General features: G+C 46.2%; 1 long non-coding RNA gene across 1 annotated transcript; it reads left to right on the top strand.

Moving 5' to 3' along the window:
• The first annotated feature begins 637 nt into the window (after window positions 1–637).
• On the top strand, window positions 638–9,009 carry LOC147117398 (uncharacterized). The gene is made up of 3 exons (XR_015078288.1): window positions 638–1,304; window positions 2,357–2,475; window positions 8,550–9,009. It is a non-coding gene; the product is annotated as an uncharacterized LOC147117398 (long non-coding RNA).
• The last annotated feature ends 6,702 nt before the right edge of the window (window positions 9,010–15,711 follow it).

Genomic DNA, 15,711 nt, shown 5'->3' with positions numbered 1-15,711 from the left:
AAACAAAAGCAAGAAAACAATGACAGATCTTAAATCTCAGGGTGGATACAAAAAATTATTGATGAGGAGACTGATGAGCAATCCAGCGGAAAGCTGAAATAGTGAACAAGAAGGGATAAAGCAGGAAGGAATGGTTAGGTGATGGCAAAGTTTGCAGGAGGATGGAATCTCTGAGGGAGATAAGGGACGGAATTTTAATCGGGAGGCGGGTTGGGAGCGGGAGGTCTAGGAAGCGGTCGGGAAACCCGGGAGAGTGGGTTTCGCGCATCCCTGCCGCATTTAATGGCAGGGCCTGATTAGCATTTTGAAGGTCTTTTTCCCACCTGAAGCCAGCAAGATGGAGATGCTGGCTGGCTGCGGGCGAGTAGGCTTGCAGCACTAGACTGCACCAAAAGGGAGGGAGGGATTGGGTGGGAGCCGGGGGGTGGTCGGGGGCTGGAGGAGGATTGGGGGGAGGGGAAAGAGCATCGGGATGGAAACATTGTGGCCGGAGGATCGGGGGAGGAGAGGATCAGGGCCAGACGATCGGAGGAGGAGAGGATCGGGAGGAGAGGATCGGGGCCAGAGGATCGGGAGGGAGGAGAGGATCGGGGCCAGAGGATCGGGGGAGGAGAGGATCGGGGCCAGAGGATCAGGGGAGGAGAGGATTGGGAGGAGAGGATAGGGGAGGAAAGGATCAGGGCTGGAGCATTGGTGTGTTGAGGCCGGGAAGGCAATCGGAGGCCTCGTGGAGGGGATCAGAGGCCTCGTGGAAGGGTTAGGAGGCCTTGGGGGGGAAGCGGAGGCCTCGTGGGGCGTCTCCGATCATGGAGGATGGGTGAGGCAGGAACGTTGGATCCGGGAGTTAAGTGTAAAAGTACTTGCTTCATGGATCTGATAATCCTCCACCTTACTTTAGCTGGCGGTTTCTCCGAGGCCTGAGAAACCCAACCAGACACAGTTAAATTTGAAACGCTGGTTAAATCTGAGGCACAGCAGCCTCGTTATAATATTTAAATGGTCGACCCGCCACCTGGGAGCGGATTGGCTGGCCGCGCACCCACCCTCCGCTTTCCCCCATCCCGCCTCCATTAAAACCAAAGTGGGCGGGTTGGAGGCGGCTTGGTGTCGGGATTCAGTTTTTTGACACTTTAACCTCCCACCTGACCAAAACCCACCCGTTTTTGGGGGTTAAAATTCCCCCCAAGGAGTTCCACAGCTTAAAAGCCCCAGAAAATAAATAATTGAAGTAGCAGGCTTCAATGAGTCTTAATTTTGTTAGTCCAAGTTTGGCATCTTTTGAATCTATCAGGGCACAACTAAGGGTGAGTATAAAGTTAACTAGATCAAATTAGAAGACTTTATTTTCCCCACAGTATTATGTCTATGTGAAAAAGAATCACAGATAAAACAATTAATGCTGTATTAATTAATGCCTAAATAAAAAAAAAGACAATTACCTGGTTTGGAATTGGACTGAAGGCTATAAGGATAAATCTGTGATGATACTGAGCAGCTGCAACCATAAAAATGCCTGTCAAGGAAGGTAATTGGTTTAACATGTAGGGTATAAATTTAGATAATTATGGGATTTTGCTTGATTTACCTCTGGGGCAGCAAGGGGAAACAATACAGAATCTCTCCTCAAGTGATTAAATGGATTGGGTAGAGCCCACGATAGAGTGTAGGAATAGCTTTTTAATGGTCTATTGTCATTCCTTGCTTTCTTACATTCTTGATGGGGGGGGCTGAGGGTTGGGTGTGAATTATTCATTCCAACAATTGCTGATACTGTATATGAATACTAATGCTTTACTTAAAAAGTGAAGCACACCAAATGCATCATTTTCATTCCATTTATAGATATTTATTTAAGTTTTAATCAGATGTTACATTTCACTGCATTTTGACGTCCTGATTCTTGTACATTACTGGCTATCATACAATCCCGTAGCCATTTATGTGATGCACTATTACAATACTATTTGTTCTCTATTCCAAACAATAAATGTTTTCAAACCCAAAACAAACAAAGCAAGAAGTAGAGCTACATATCACTGACAGTTAAAAACTGTGAGTAGGACTTGAGGGACAAGTTTATCCAAGCGAATATGAAGCAGGAAGTCAAGGACTAGAGAAGAGTTTTTAACGGGAAACATCTGCAGGGCGGAAGATAGCTGAAAATAAAAGGATTTGGTGCATATTCATCCAAATTAATAAGCATAGAGCGCCTGAAATAGAGTTCTGAATGAGAGACAGCTGTGATTACCGAGTAAGTGAGCAAAAGTATGAAAGGAAATGGTTAGATTGAATGAGGATTAATCTTATACAGCTGAGGAATCTGAGGAATACTTATAGATCAAGTCCTCAAATTTAGGTTTTGGAGGAGGCCAAATGGAGGAGAAGAACAATGGGAAGTAAAGCACAGTGATGTGAAATCTCCTGAAGACATACCAGAGGCAAAGTCAGCCTTCTTGAAAATGTAATGCAAATAAAGTAAGAACACAATTTTCTTTGACTTTCCAGATTAAAGTCCAATTAAAACAATGTTGTTCACGGGTGTTGTGTCCATGTATAATAAGACACAGACTGCAGGAGAATGGTACAACAGGTGTTTACTCAACGTGGCTCACACTGGAACTGATCTGTACAGATTACTACTCACTGCTATATAGAGGTGTGGTCACTGCCGGTACTGCAGTATGCATGAGCTGTAAAAGATAGTTCCCCCCTTAAAGGTATATACATTACAATTCCTCCCCTTTTAGATTAACAGTACCATAACACTCACTTAACAATTAAATATCAAACTAATTACAATTAACATGCGACATTAGCTGAAAATAGTCTATATATTCAGTCTTTGGGGAGGCTTCCTGATCCTTTCAGGATAGCGCCTTTCCCGAGTGTCTCGCTCTTGGTGCAGAGGCAATTCTGGCCCCCTGTCGTCGGTTGGTTCATCAGCTTCCGATGCTACTGTTTCTGGGGTAGATGCGACCTGTACATCGGCTTCATCACCAGGTACGTATGGGCGAGGCATGGGGTTGACTTGTTCCTGTGACTCTAGGATCTGGTCAGCATGGCGTCTCAAGATGCTCTCCCCAACGTCCACTGTGTACATTAGTGGGCCCTGCCGTGTGCATATCGTTCCTGGCTGCCATTTTTCTGTTCGGTCGTCGCGGGCCAAGACTGGTTGCCCTACATTGAAGCTCCTTGTTGGCTTCTCATGGATGTGCTGGAATTGCTTACTCTCAACATCTCTTCATACGTTTAGTCTGAGCAAATCCAGGCGAGATCTTAACCTTCGGTTAAAGAACATCATGGCTGGGGCCTGGTTGGTGACTGCATGTGTCGCATTCCGGTAGGCGAACGGGAAATTGTCCACCTTGTGCTGCAGCGGAATGTTGTCATTGTACATAGCCTTTATTGCCTTCTTAAAGGTTTGTACGAACCTCTCAGCCAATCCATTTGTGGCTGGATGATACGGGGCGGATGTGTAATGCCTTACCCCATTCTTTTTCAAGAACCTCCGGAACTCTTCGGACACAAACTGTGGTCCGTTGTCGGAGCAAATCTGTTCTGGCAAGCCATTCCTGGCAAAAATGGTCCGTAGGAATGCAATAGTTTTCTCCGTGGTGGTGGAGGACATTTTGATGACCTCAGGCCATTTCGAGTGCGCATCCACGGCTATTAAAAACATTGAGTCCATGAATGGACCAGCAAAATCAATATGCACCCGTTGCCATGGAGATGAGGGCCACTCCCATGGGTGTAGAGGGGCCTGTGGTGGTGCATTTTGGACTTTCTGGCATCCTGAGCAGCTCTTGGTCAGGTCCTCGATTTGTTTATTGATTCCCGGCCACCACACATAAGCCCTGGCTAGGCTTTTCATTTTTACCCCTCCCAGATGACCCTCATGAAGCTCATTGAGCACTCTATCCCTTAACTTGGGTGGAATTACCACTCGGGATCCACACATCAAGGTCTGCCGGCACACTGACAGCTGTTCTCTCCTTGTCGAGAATGCTGGCAACAGTGAGTCGCCATGTGCTGGCCATCCCTTCACCATCAAATCATATACCCGAGACAGTGTCGGGTCATTTCGGGTTTCCATTTCGATACAAGCGTTAGTTAACGGTAGGTATTCAACTATAGTTGAATGGAATATTTCAACAGGATCCACTGCTGGTGCTTCCTCCGCAGTAGGCAGTGGCAGGCATGATAGCCCATCAGCATTTCCATGTTGTTTCGTGCCCTTATATTCAATCTCATAGTGGTGCGCCCCTAGAAAAAGTGACTATCTTTGTAGTCGTTGCGCAGTCATCACCGGACCGCCCTTCTTCGGATTAAAAATGGAGACAAGAGGCTGGTGATCAGTCAGCAAGGTGAATTTCTGCCCGTGCAGATAGTGATTGAACTTTTTCACTCCCCACAATAAGCTGAGGGCCTCCCTGTCAATCTGGGCGTAGTTACGCTCAGCTGAGGTTAGTGATCGTGACGCAAAGGCTATTGGCCTCTCTGAGCCGTCTGAGAATTTGTGGAACAGCACCGCTCCAATGCCGTAGGGTGAAGCATCACATGCCAACCGAATTGGTAATGCTGGGTTGTAATGGGCCAATACCTCTTTCGATGTGATTAGTGTTTTGCTCTTCTGGAAAGCTCATCTACATTCGTCACTCCACTTCCATGGCACCCCAGTTTGCAGTAGGGTGTTCAGTGGGTGTAGTATTGTAGACAAATTTGGCAAGAACTTATGGTAGTAGTTTACCAGCCCGAGGAACGACCTCAGTTGTGACACATATTCCGGTGCTGGAACCTTGACTACTGCCTCAATCTTCTCTGGGGACTTATGTAACCCCTCTTTATCGATAACGTGGCCACAAAACGAGATCTGTTTTCTAAAAAACTCGCATTTGGGGTGGTTAGCTCAGAGCCCATATTCCTGCAATCTAGTGAGCACCTGCTCCAGGTTGGCAAGGTGATCACTCTCATTTTCTCCCGTGACCAGGATGTCGTCCAAATAACACTGGGTCCCTGGGATCCCTTGCAGGACTTGTTCCATTGCCCTCTGCCAAATAGCCATAGCTGATGCTACCCCGAAAACCGCCGTTTGTATTGGTAGAGACCTTTATGGGTGTTGATTGTGAGGTATTTTTTTGATGCTTCTTCTACCTCCATTTGCAGATACACCTGGGCCAGATCAATCTTAGTGAAGCGTTTCCCTCCAGATAGCGAGGTGAAAATATCTTCAATCCGCGGAAGTGGATATTGTACGGTGTGAAGGATCGGGTTCACTGTTACCTTAAAGTCCCCACAGATGCGAACCTTCCTTGGTTCCCCAGGCCTGCTGCTCAATGATTTTTTCATCACAGGGACGATGGGTGTAGCCCACTCACTCCAGTCTACATTGGGCAGTACACCTGAACGTTCCAGACTCTCCAGCTCTGCTTCAACGGCTGGGCGGATCGCATAAGGTATCGGTCTGGCCTTAAAAAATTTTGGGCTTGCGTTTTCTTCAATTTTAATCGTTGCTGTCATGCCTTTTAGTGTTCCGAGTCCTTGCTGGAACACTTCTTTCGCGTCAGTTAGGATCTTTGACAGTTGCCCAGGTGTGACGTCGTCATCCTTTTTGTCAGCCACAGTCAGTGCCTGTATGGAATGCCAATCTAGTTGTATTTTCTGGATCCATTCATGTCCCAGTAATGGTGGTCCTCCATCTTGCAATACATACAGGTCTAGTTTTGGTGTTTCCTTACCGTTATATATAACGGTCACCCTTATTTTTCCTTTGGGGTAGACTTTTTGCCCAGTGTACGTCTTCAAAATTATTTTTGTGTCTCTCAAGGGTATGTGTGAGAATAGCCGCTCGTAGTCCCGTCGGTTTATGACTGTTAGGGCTGATCCTGTGTCCAATTCCATCTTTACCTGGACTCCTGCTATCTTGAGATTGACCCAAATGGTTCGGTGATCCTCCGTTGTGATCACATTATGTAGTTTCAGACAACTCAGTTCCCTGCTTTCGGAGTCATTATCACTCTTTTGTTCATATGAACTATTCTCCATCATCTTATGTACCTTCTTGTACTTTTTTTTGGTAGGTTTCTTATTGCTGGTTTTCTTTCCCGACCTGCAGACTCGTGCTATGTGTCCTACTTTTCCACACTGTCTGCACACTTTGTCTTTGAACCAGCAATCATTCTGGTCGTGTGTTGTTCTGCTGCAGCGATAGCACTTCTCTGTTCCATATGACATTTTGTTTGTGCCATATTCTTGCGGTCTCTGTTGTATCTCTGCAGCGCCCCGTGCTGCTGCTTCATATGATAACGCAATGCTGAAAGCCTTTTCCAGCGTAAGGTCCTTTTCAGATAAAAGCCGTTTCTGGGTTCCTTCACTTTGAAGCCCACACACAAACTTGTCCCTTAAGGTATCTGCCAGTCCCGCTCCAAACTGGCAGTGTTTCGATAGTTTGCGCAGTTCTGTTAAATAATCAGCATTGCTTTCATCCTTACGCTGGTTCCGTTTGTGAAACTTGAATCTTTCTGCTATCAGCAGCGGTGTGGGGTTTAAATGTTCCTGTAGTATCGTTACTATGTCTTCAAAACTCTTTTCCATTGGCTTTGTTGGGGTTACTGGATTTCGTAATAAACCATACGTCTTTGCACCCATTAAATTTAACAATACCGACGCTTTCTTGTCATCTGACAGCTCATTTGCCTTGCAGTATCCTTCTATTCGTTCAACATATGTAGTCCAATCTTCGACTTCATTGTCAAATGCGGTGATACTGCCACTCTTCGGCATTTTGGGTGTGGTTTAAAATGGCGTCTCCCAATGGCTTAAAATGGCGTCTCCCCCGCTTTCCTTCCTCCCCCGCTGCTGCCAACGCCGCTCCCGGCGGTTCTCGTGGCAATGGCAGCGCCCTGTAGGTTTCGCACGCTTCTCCTGTGCTGCTGCCAATGCCGCTCTCGGCAGTCCTCATGGCAATGGCGGCGCTTCGCGGGTTTCTGCGCGTCTCTCTCTCTTTGACGCTGCTCGGCCCCTGAACACCGGCTGCGTCCTGTACGCTCTGCCCTCTCTCTCTCTCCCCCGTCGACGCTTCTCAGCCCTTTGCTGTGCCGCTCAGTCGGGCTCTAGCCCGCCGCTGTCCGGGAAGGGTCTGCGCACTAACTGTTGCCAGCCCGTTTCGCTGGACCACCTCGAATGGAAAGCCAAACCTGGCTCTCGACAGCCTCCCCCGCAATTCTCGAGTCTCTGCTGGATGACTGGGCGGTTGCCCGTTGTCGACGCCCGAGTCTCTGGCCTTGACCTCCAATCCACCAATCACAGAATCACAGAAACCCCACAGTGCAGATAGAGGCCATTTCGGCCTATCGAGCCTGCACCGACACATATCCCACCCGATCCCCATAACCCCAACACATATCCCACCCTATCCCTGTAACCCCACGTATTTAATCCCCCTAACACTAAGGGTCAATTTATCATAGCCAATCAACCTAACCCACACATCTTTGGACTGTGGGAGGAAACCGGAGCACCCGGAGAAAACCCACACAAACACGGGGAGAATGTGCAAACTCCACACAGACAGTCACCCGAGGCCGGATTCGAACCCGGGTCCCTGGCGCTGTGAGGCAACAGTGCTAACCACTATGCCACCGTGCTCTCCAGGAACGAATCCCCGGGAGGTGATGCAGAGTTGCAGGTAGGTTCGAACTTGCCTTGTCACCAATGTTGTGTCCGTGTATAATAAGACACAGACTGCAGGAGAACGGTACAACAGGTGTTTACTCAACGTGGTTCACACTGGAACTGATCTGTACAGATTACTACTCAGTGCTATATACAGGTGTGGTCACTGCCGGTACTGCAGTATACATGAGCTGTATAAGATAGTTCCCTCCTTAAAGGTATATACATTACAACGGGTTATTTGTGATGTTGACAGCTATACTCTGTATATGTTACTTGTACTGAGCTAATCTCACCATGTTTCTCCTGAAGTCTTGGAATTGCCATTTAGAGTCTTTTTCAGGGTGGGAGAAATCTGGACCATTCAGGGAATACTCCAACCTGCAAAGTTGGACTATGCTATACTGTTGCTGCTTTTGGAGTGCGTTGTGATTTCTGGACAGCGATCATTTGGGGAGACCAGTAGGTTGTGTCAGGATGTTTGGGAGGCCCCAGAAGAGCTCCTCTGTGGTTCTCCTCCTTCACACCACCAACCAGCTGCCTCTACCCCTCTCCTTTTCCATCTGTATTTCTCTCTCCACCTCTCTCTTTCTCTCTCTGCTATTCTTGGCTTTTAATAGTTTCTCTTTGTTACTCTCTTACTCGATCTGTCACTTTATCCTTTCTCTCCTTAATTCAGTTCCTGCTTCTCTCTGAATTCCGGTCCCTCTATCTCTGTTTTACTCTCTGTTAATCTACTTCGTTATCTTTGTCACTGTCCCCTTTCTCTTTCTTTTTCAGTTTCTCTCACGGCTTTTGGTGCTTCCTCTGTTACTCCAGTGATCTGCGCCAACTATACCCTTTACTTTAAGCGATCTGATCTGTCTTTTCTTTAACAGATATCTTACAATGGGAAAACAGCAATAGGAACAGGAGCCAGCGCAAGAACCATGGCACCATGGGAAGCCGCAGGAGCGACTGGGTGGCCAAAGACAGCACTGATAAATGTTGAGACTTAGAAAATCATATTAAGCCGGAGCCTGGAGTACAAGGATCTAACAGGAAAGGGAGTATTCAACTGGAGGATGTTGACTCTGTATGTGTATGGGGTTGAGGAAACAGTGGAGCAATTGGAACGTGGGATGGAGAAGTTTGTATTTCTTTTTGTTAAATATTGATTTTTTTTTAATATGATAATGTCAGACTGGGTGAGGGGCTGCCATGGTAACTATATCTTTGAATTTTTTTGCTGCTGTGTAATTGTGTTGATTTTTGCTGTAATATGACTGAGTAGAAAGTTTTGGGAGGGAAACATGTTATGTAATGTGATTAATGAGAAATGAAAATTGAATAATAACAATTAAAAAAAGAAAAAACAGTGCAATTAATCGATGAGAAGAAAGTTGACAGATGTTCAAAGAAAATATGATGGACACACATGCCAGACATAAAATGTAATGGCTTGGAAATCCGATAACGTGCGAAAATGGGCGGTGCCACCGCGGGGCGGGGTTAACGAGGTAAAAAGAGCACAGGCAGCGCCATTATTTTGGTGCTGCCTGCTGATTTAAATGATTGCAGCACAGAACTTACTGTGCAACGCATTGTTTCACGTGGTGCGCTCAGCAGAAGGCCCAATGTAGCATTGCCGTAGCATCCCTGGAGCGAGGCAGTATTTACTTAAAGCTAGCCTGTCATTTTAGAAAGCAGTCTCGAGCCCTTAAAGGGGAAATGCCTTCTAAAATAAATAAAATATTAAAAATAGGTAGTCTTAGAGCTCAAATGCCTTCTGAAAAAATAAACATTAAAAATAATTCCAAAATGGCAGTCTTCAGCTCTTTAAGCTGAATTGCCTTCTGCAAGTAAAAATATGGTAAAAGTGCTTCAGCACTAACACAAATGGCTCAACAAGCCACGGAAGGGGCATCCAGGGTCTCGCACGCAGCACTCCAGCTTTGTGCAGGGGTCAACACTGCAAGAGAGGTCCTCTACTCACAGGGGCCAGGAGGCCCTCCAGAAAGAAGGATGTGTGACCAGATCACCGAGACCGTCACTGCCAGCAATGTCGCCCCCACCACCTGGCTCCAGTGCCCAAAGAAACTTCATGACCTCAGACCAGTGGTCAAGGTCAGTGAAAGCATCTTCAAAAGCTGTATCCTACCAACTGCACCACCAGCCTCACACACTGCTCAATGCACAATCCCAGGACTGTGAGCAAGTGATCTTCTCAGAGACAAAATACTGCAGATGCTGGAAATCTGAAATAAAAGTAGAAAATGCTGGAAATACTCAGCAGGTTAGGCAGCATCTCGACCTGAAACGTTGGGGAAATTTTAACCTAAAAAATGGGTGGGTTGGGGGCGTGTGGTAGTTAAAGGGCCAGAAATTCAGGTCCCCACGGGTGAGTATGCACTGTGTACTCACGCGTAGGGCCAACAAAAGTGCCAGTTTTGTGCATGCACTGCGCATGCGCTGGAAACTGGAACTTCCGTTCCCTTGAAGGAAGAGATTCACAGGTCAAACGCGTGTGCCGGAGAGGCAGCGCGTACGCCTGGAACTTCCGTTTTTTTTACAGGTTTCTCCGGGAGGATAATTCTCCAGCAGCTGCGCATTTAAAAAGCAGTCACAAGGCCTACTTCTAACAAGGTAAGTGGTGAATTAAGTAAAATTAAAACATTTTTTCCACAGGTTTATTATTTTTAAATACTTTAAAGAAAGGTAAGTTTATTTTTAGCCCCGTTAAAAACTGTAATTAATTTTTTCAAAAATTCAAATTATTGTTTAAAATAGTTATTTTATGTAATTTATATAGTTATGTTAAAAATGTGATTAAAAAAAAAAATTATTTGAAATTTTAGTTAGGTTTTGGGGCCGATTTCTATTCATAGATTTGACAGGTCTGTCATATTCATGAATGGAGATTCCCTGCTACGACTGGCTCTCCATGGCCCACGTGATCCCAGGGGACGCTTCGAACTAACTGCGCCCCTGGGATACGCAAGCACTGCGCGCCGGCAGCTGGAGGAGGCCCAGGATCGGAATCCCATGTGGGCCCACAACACAACGGCAGGCGCGCTAGGTAAATGCAGGTCGAGGGCTTGCACCCGCGGGAAGCCTCCGACCCAAATTTCTGGACCAAAGTATTAAAAATCAGGATCCCAGCCTGAACATAAGAACATAAGAACGTAAGAAGTAGGAGCAGGAGTAGGCCATACGGCCCCTCGGGCCTGCTCCGCCATTCAATAGGATCATGGCTGACCCGAATCTAGACTCACGTCCACTTCCCTGCTCTCTCCCCATAACCCCTAATTCCCTTATCTGCTAGGAAGCTGTCTATCTCCATTTAAAATTTATTTAATGTTGCAGCTTCCACAGCTCTCTGGGGTAGCAAATTCCATAGATTTACTACCCTCTGAGTGAAGAAGTTTCTCCTCATCTCAGTTTTGAAACGGCAGCCCCTTATTCTTAGATTATGCCCCCTAGTTCTAGTCTCACCCATCAGTGGAAACATCCTCCCCGCATCCACCCGATCAAGCCCCCTCACAATTTAATATGTTTCGATAAGATCGCCTCTCATTCTTCTGAACTCCAATGAGTAGAGTCCCAACCTACTCAACCTTTCCTCATACGTCAACCCCCTCATCTCCGGAATCAACCGAGTGAACCTTCTCTGAACCGCCTCGAGAGCAAGTATATCTTTTCTTAAATATGGAAACCAAAACTGCATGCAGTATTCCAGGTGTGGCCTCACCAGTACCCTGTATAACTGCAGCAAGACTTCCCTGTTTTTATACTCCATCCCCCTTGCAATAAAAGTCAAGATTCCATGGGCTTTCCTGATCACCTGCTGCACCTGCATACTAACTTTTTGTGTTTCATGCACCAGGACCCCCAGATCCCTTTGTACTTTAGCACTTTGCAGTTTCCCTCCATTTAGATAATAACTTGCTCTTTGATTTTTTCTGCCAAAGTGCATAACCTCACACTTTCCAACATTATATTGCATCTGCCAAATCTCTGCCCACTCACTTAGCCTGTCTATGTCCTTTTGCAGGTTTTTTATGTCATCCTCACTCATTGCTTTCCCTCCCATCTTTGTATCGTCGGCAAACTTGGATATGTTGCACTCGGTCCCTTCCTCCAAATCGTTAATATAGATTGTAAAGAGTTGGGGTCCCAGCACTGACACTTGCGGAACACAACTAGTTACTGATTGCCAGCCCGAGAATGAACCATTTATCCCAACTCTTTGTTCTCTGTTAGATAGCCAATCTTCCACCCATGCCAGTGTATTACCCCCAATCCCGTGATTTCGTATCTTGATCAGTAATCTTTTGTGTGGAACCTTGTCAAATGCCTTTTGGAAGTCCAAATACACTACATCCACAGGTTCCCCTTTATCCACCCTGTATGTTACATCCTCAAAGAATTCAAGCAAATTTGTCAAACATGACTTCCCCTTCATAAAACCATGCTGACTCTGTCCTATTAAATTATGTTTATCCAAATGCTCTGTTACTGTTTCCTTAATAATGGACTCCAACATTTTGCCAACCACAGATGTTAGGCTAACTGGTCGATAGTTTCCAGCTTTTTGTCTACTTCCCTTCTTAAATAAGGGTGTTACATTAGCAGTTTTCCAATCTGCCGGGACCTTTCCTGAGTCCAGGGAGTTCTGGAAAATAATCACCAATGCATCCACAATCCCTACCACCACTTCTCTCAAAATCCTAGGATGTAGGCCATCAGGTCCAGGGGATTTACCCGCCTTAAGTCCCATTAATTTACTGAGTACCATCTCCTTAGTGATTTTAATCGACTTTAGCTCCTCCCCCCCCCCCATTGCCCCCTGTTTGTCCAGTGTTGGGATATTTTTAGTGTCCTCTACTGTAAAGACTGATACAAAATATTTGTTCAGCGTCTTTGCCATCTCCATGTTCCCCACCACTAGTTTCCCGGTCCCATCCTCTAAGGGACCAACGTTCACTTTAGCCACCCTTTTTCTTTTTATATAGCTGTAGAAACTCTTGCTATCTGTTTTTATATTTTTTGCAAGTTTACTTTCATAATCTATCTTCCCTTTCTTAATTAATCTTTTAGTTATTGTTTGCTGGCTTTTAAATGCTTCCCAATCTTCTATCCTCCCACTAGATTTGGCTACTTTATATGCCCTTGTTTTCAGTCGGATACTATCCTTTATTACTTTACTAAGCCACGGATGGCTGTCTTTTCTTTTACTCCCCTTTTTCCTCAGTGGAATATATTTATCTTGAAAGATGTGAAATATCTCCTTGAATGTAGACCACTGCTCTTGTACCGTCTTACACTTTAATCTGTTTTGCCAGTCCACTTTAGTCAATTCTACTCTCATACCTTCATAGTCTCCTTTATTTAAGCTCAGTATGCTGGTTTGAGATCCAACTCTCTCACCCTCAAACTGAATTTGGAATTCAACCATATTATGGTCACTCATTCCAAGGGGATCCTTTACTGGGACATTTTTTATTAATCCTGTTTCATTACACAGGACTAGATCTAAGATTGCCTGTCCCCTGGTTGGTTCAGTTACATACTGCTCAAGGAACCCATCCCTAATACACTCTATGAACTCTTCCTCAAGGCTGCCATGCCCAATTTGATTAGTCCAGTCAATATGAAAGTTAAAATCCCCCATGATAATAGCTGTTCCCTTATTACAAGCCCCAACTATTTCCTGATTTATACTCCGACCAACAGGGTTGCAACTGTTAGGAGGCCTATAGACTACGCCCACTAGTGACTTTTTCCCCTTATTATTCCTTATCTCCAGCCAAACTATTTCACTATCCTGATCCTTTGACCCAATATCATTTCTGACTATTGCAGTGATTCCATCCTTGATTAACATAGCAACCCCACCTCCCTTTCCTTCCTGTCTGTCCTTCCTAATTGTCAAATACCCTTGTATGTTTAGTTCCCAGTCATGATTATCTTGCAGCCATGTTTCCGTAATGGCCACCAGATCATACCCATGTGTAGTTATTTGTACCGTCAACTCGTCAATTTTGTTATGAATGCTGCGTGCATTCAGATAAAGAACTTTCAAATATGTTTTCTGACAATTTATTCCTGCTTTTACCCCTTTTACTACTTTACCTTTATCATTATACATTCTGTCCCTTCCTGACACGCTCTGGTTTTTAATTCCCCCACTGCTACCTTGCTTTATTGCCTTCTCCGCTGTCATTTTTATTTTTCGCTCTCTTAAAACCTCCCCCCCACTAATTAGTTTAAAGCCCTCTCTACAGCCCTAGTTATTCAATTCGCCAGGACTCTAGTCCCAGCACTGGCCAAGTGAAGTCCGCCCCAACGGAACAGCTCTCTCCTGTCCCAGTACTGATGCCAGTGTCCCAGGAAGCAAAACCCATTTCTCCCACACCAGGCTTTGAGCCACGCATTTAACTCTCTAATTTTATTTACCCTAGCCAAATTTGCACGTGGCTCAGGTAGTAATCCAGAGATTATTACCTTTGTGGGTCTGCTTTTTAATTTGGCCCCTAGCTGCTCAAACTCCCTCAGCAGAACCTCCTTCCTTGTCCTATCTATGTCGTTGGTACCAACATGGACCACGACAACTGGATCCTCCCCCTCCCACTCCAAGTTTCTCTCCAGCCCAGAGGAGATGTCCTTAACCCTGGCACCGCGCAGGCAACACAGCCTTCGGGACTCTCGCTCTCGGCTGCAAAGAACTCTATCTATCCCCCTAACAATACTATCCTCTACCACTACAACATTTCTTTTGTCTCCCCGCTCCATGGTGCTGTGGCCGGGTTGCTTATCCTCCCCGCAGTCCCCGTTCCCATCCTCACAGGGAGTAAGAGCCTCAAACCTGTTGGACAAGAGCAAGGGCTGCGGCTCCTCCAACACTACCTCCTGGATCCCCGTACCTGCCTCACTTCTAGTCACACCACCCTGACCCTGGCCACGGACTACATCTGAATTAATTAATCTAATTGGTGTGACTACCTCCTGATACAGAGTCCAGGTAACTCTCCCCCTCCCTGATGTGTCTCAGTGTTTGAAGCTCGGACTCCAGCTCTTCAACACGGAGCCGGAATTCCTCGAGCAGCCAACACTTACTGCAAATATGATCACTGTGAGCATCAATGGTGTCCACCAGCTCCCACATATTGCAGCAGCAACACATCACCTGATCTCCCATTCTATGTAATTAATTAAATTTATTAATATTATTCTTAAATACCCTCTGCCCCGATTCTAGATGATGAATATTGCACCTTAGAATCTATAAACCACAGAGTTTAAGCTTCAAAAGAGAGAAATACTCACCAACCAATCACTTACCCGCTTTCTAGTGACGTCACACTTGGATTACTTTTTACCTCTCTCCTTCCCTCTGAGGTCCAAGACTGGAGATTGGTACACCTTACCTGGGTCTTTGAATCCTTTTTAAGCTTCCTGCTCGCGCCTCCCGCCGACACCCGCGGTCTGAGGCCTTACCTGGGTCTCTGAAGCTTTTTAAAGCTTCCCACTTGCACCTCCCGCCGACACCCGCGGTCTGAGGCCTTACCTGGGTCTCTGAAGCTTTTTCAAGCTTCCCGCTCGCGCCTCCCACCGACACCCACGGTCTGAGGCCTTACCTGGGTCTCTGAAGCTTTTTAAAGCTTCCTGCTCGCGCCTCCCACCGACACCCGTGGTCTGAGGCCTTACCTGGGTCTCTGAAGCTTTTTCAAGCTTCCCGCTCGCGCCTCCCGCCTCCAACCCACCCATTTCTGATTTGACCAGGTGGGGAGGGGGCGGGCAGCCAATCTGCTGCCAGGAGGTGTGTTATCTATTTAACTATTATAATGAGGCTTGAAGCCTCTTCTTTAACCTCCATTTTGTATTTAACTTTAGCTGGTTGGTTTTGCATACCTTGTGAAACCCGCCAGCTAATGTAAGAGGAAGACTGCTGGATCCAATAGGTAAATGCTCTTACACCTACCTCCTGAATCCAGGATCCCTGCCTAACCCACCCCCTGCGATCAGAGAGCCCCCCATGAGGGTTCCATTCTACCCACT

Source organism: Somniosus microcephalus, chromosome 5 (assembly GCF_052327205.1).
Source record: "Somniosus microcephalus isolate GS21.2 chromosome 5, FLI_Smic_1.0, whole genome shotgun sequence".
In the NCBI taxonomy this organism is placed as follows: Eukaryota; Metazoa; Chordata; class Chondrichthyes; order Squaliformes; family Somniosidae; genus Somniosus; species Somniosus microcephalus.
This window is presented reverse-complemented; position numbering and strand designations above follow the sequence as displayed.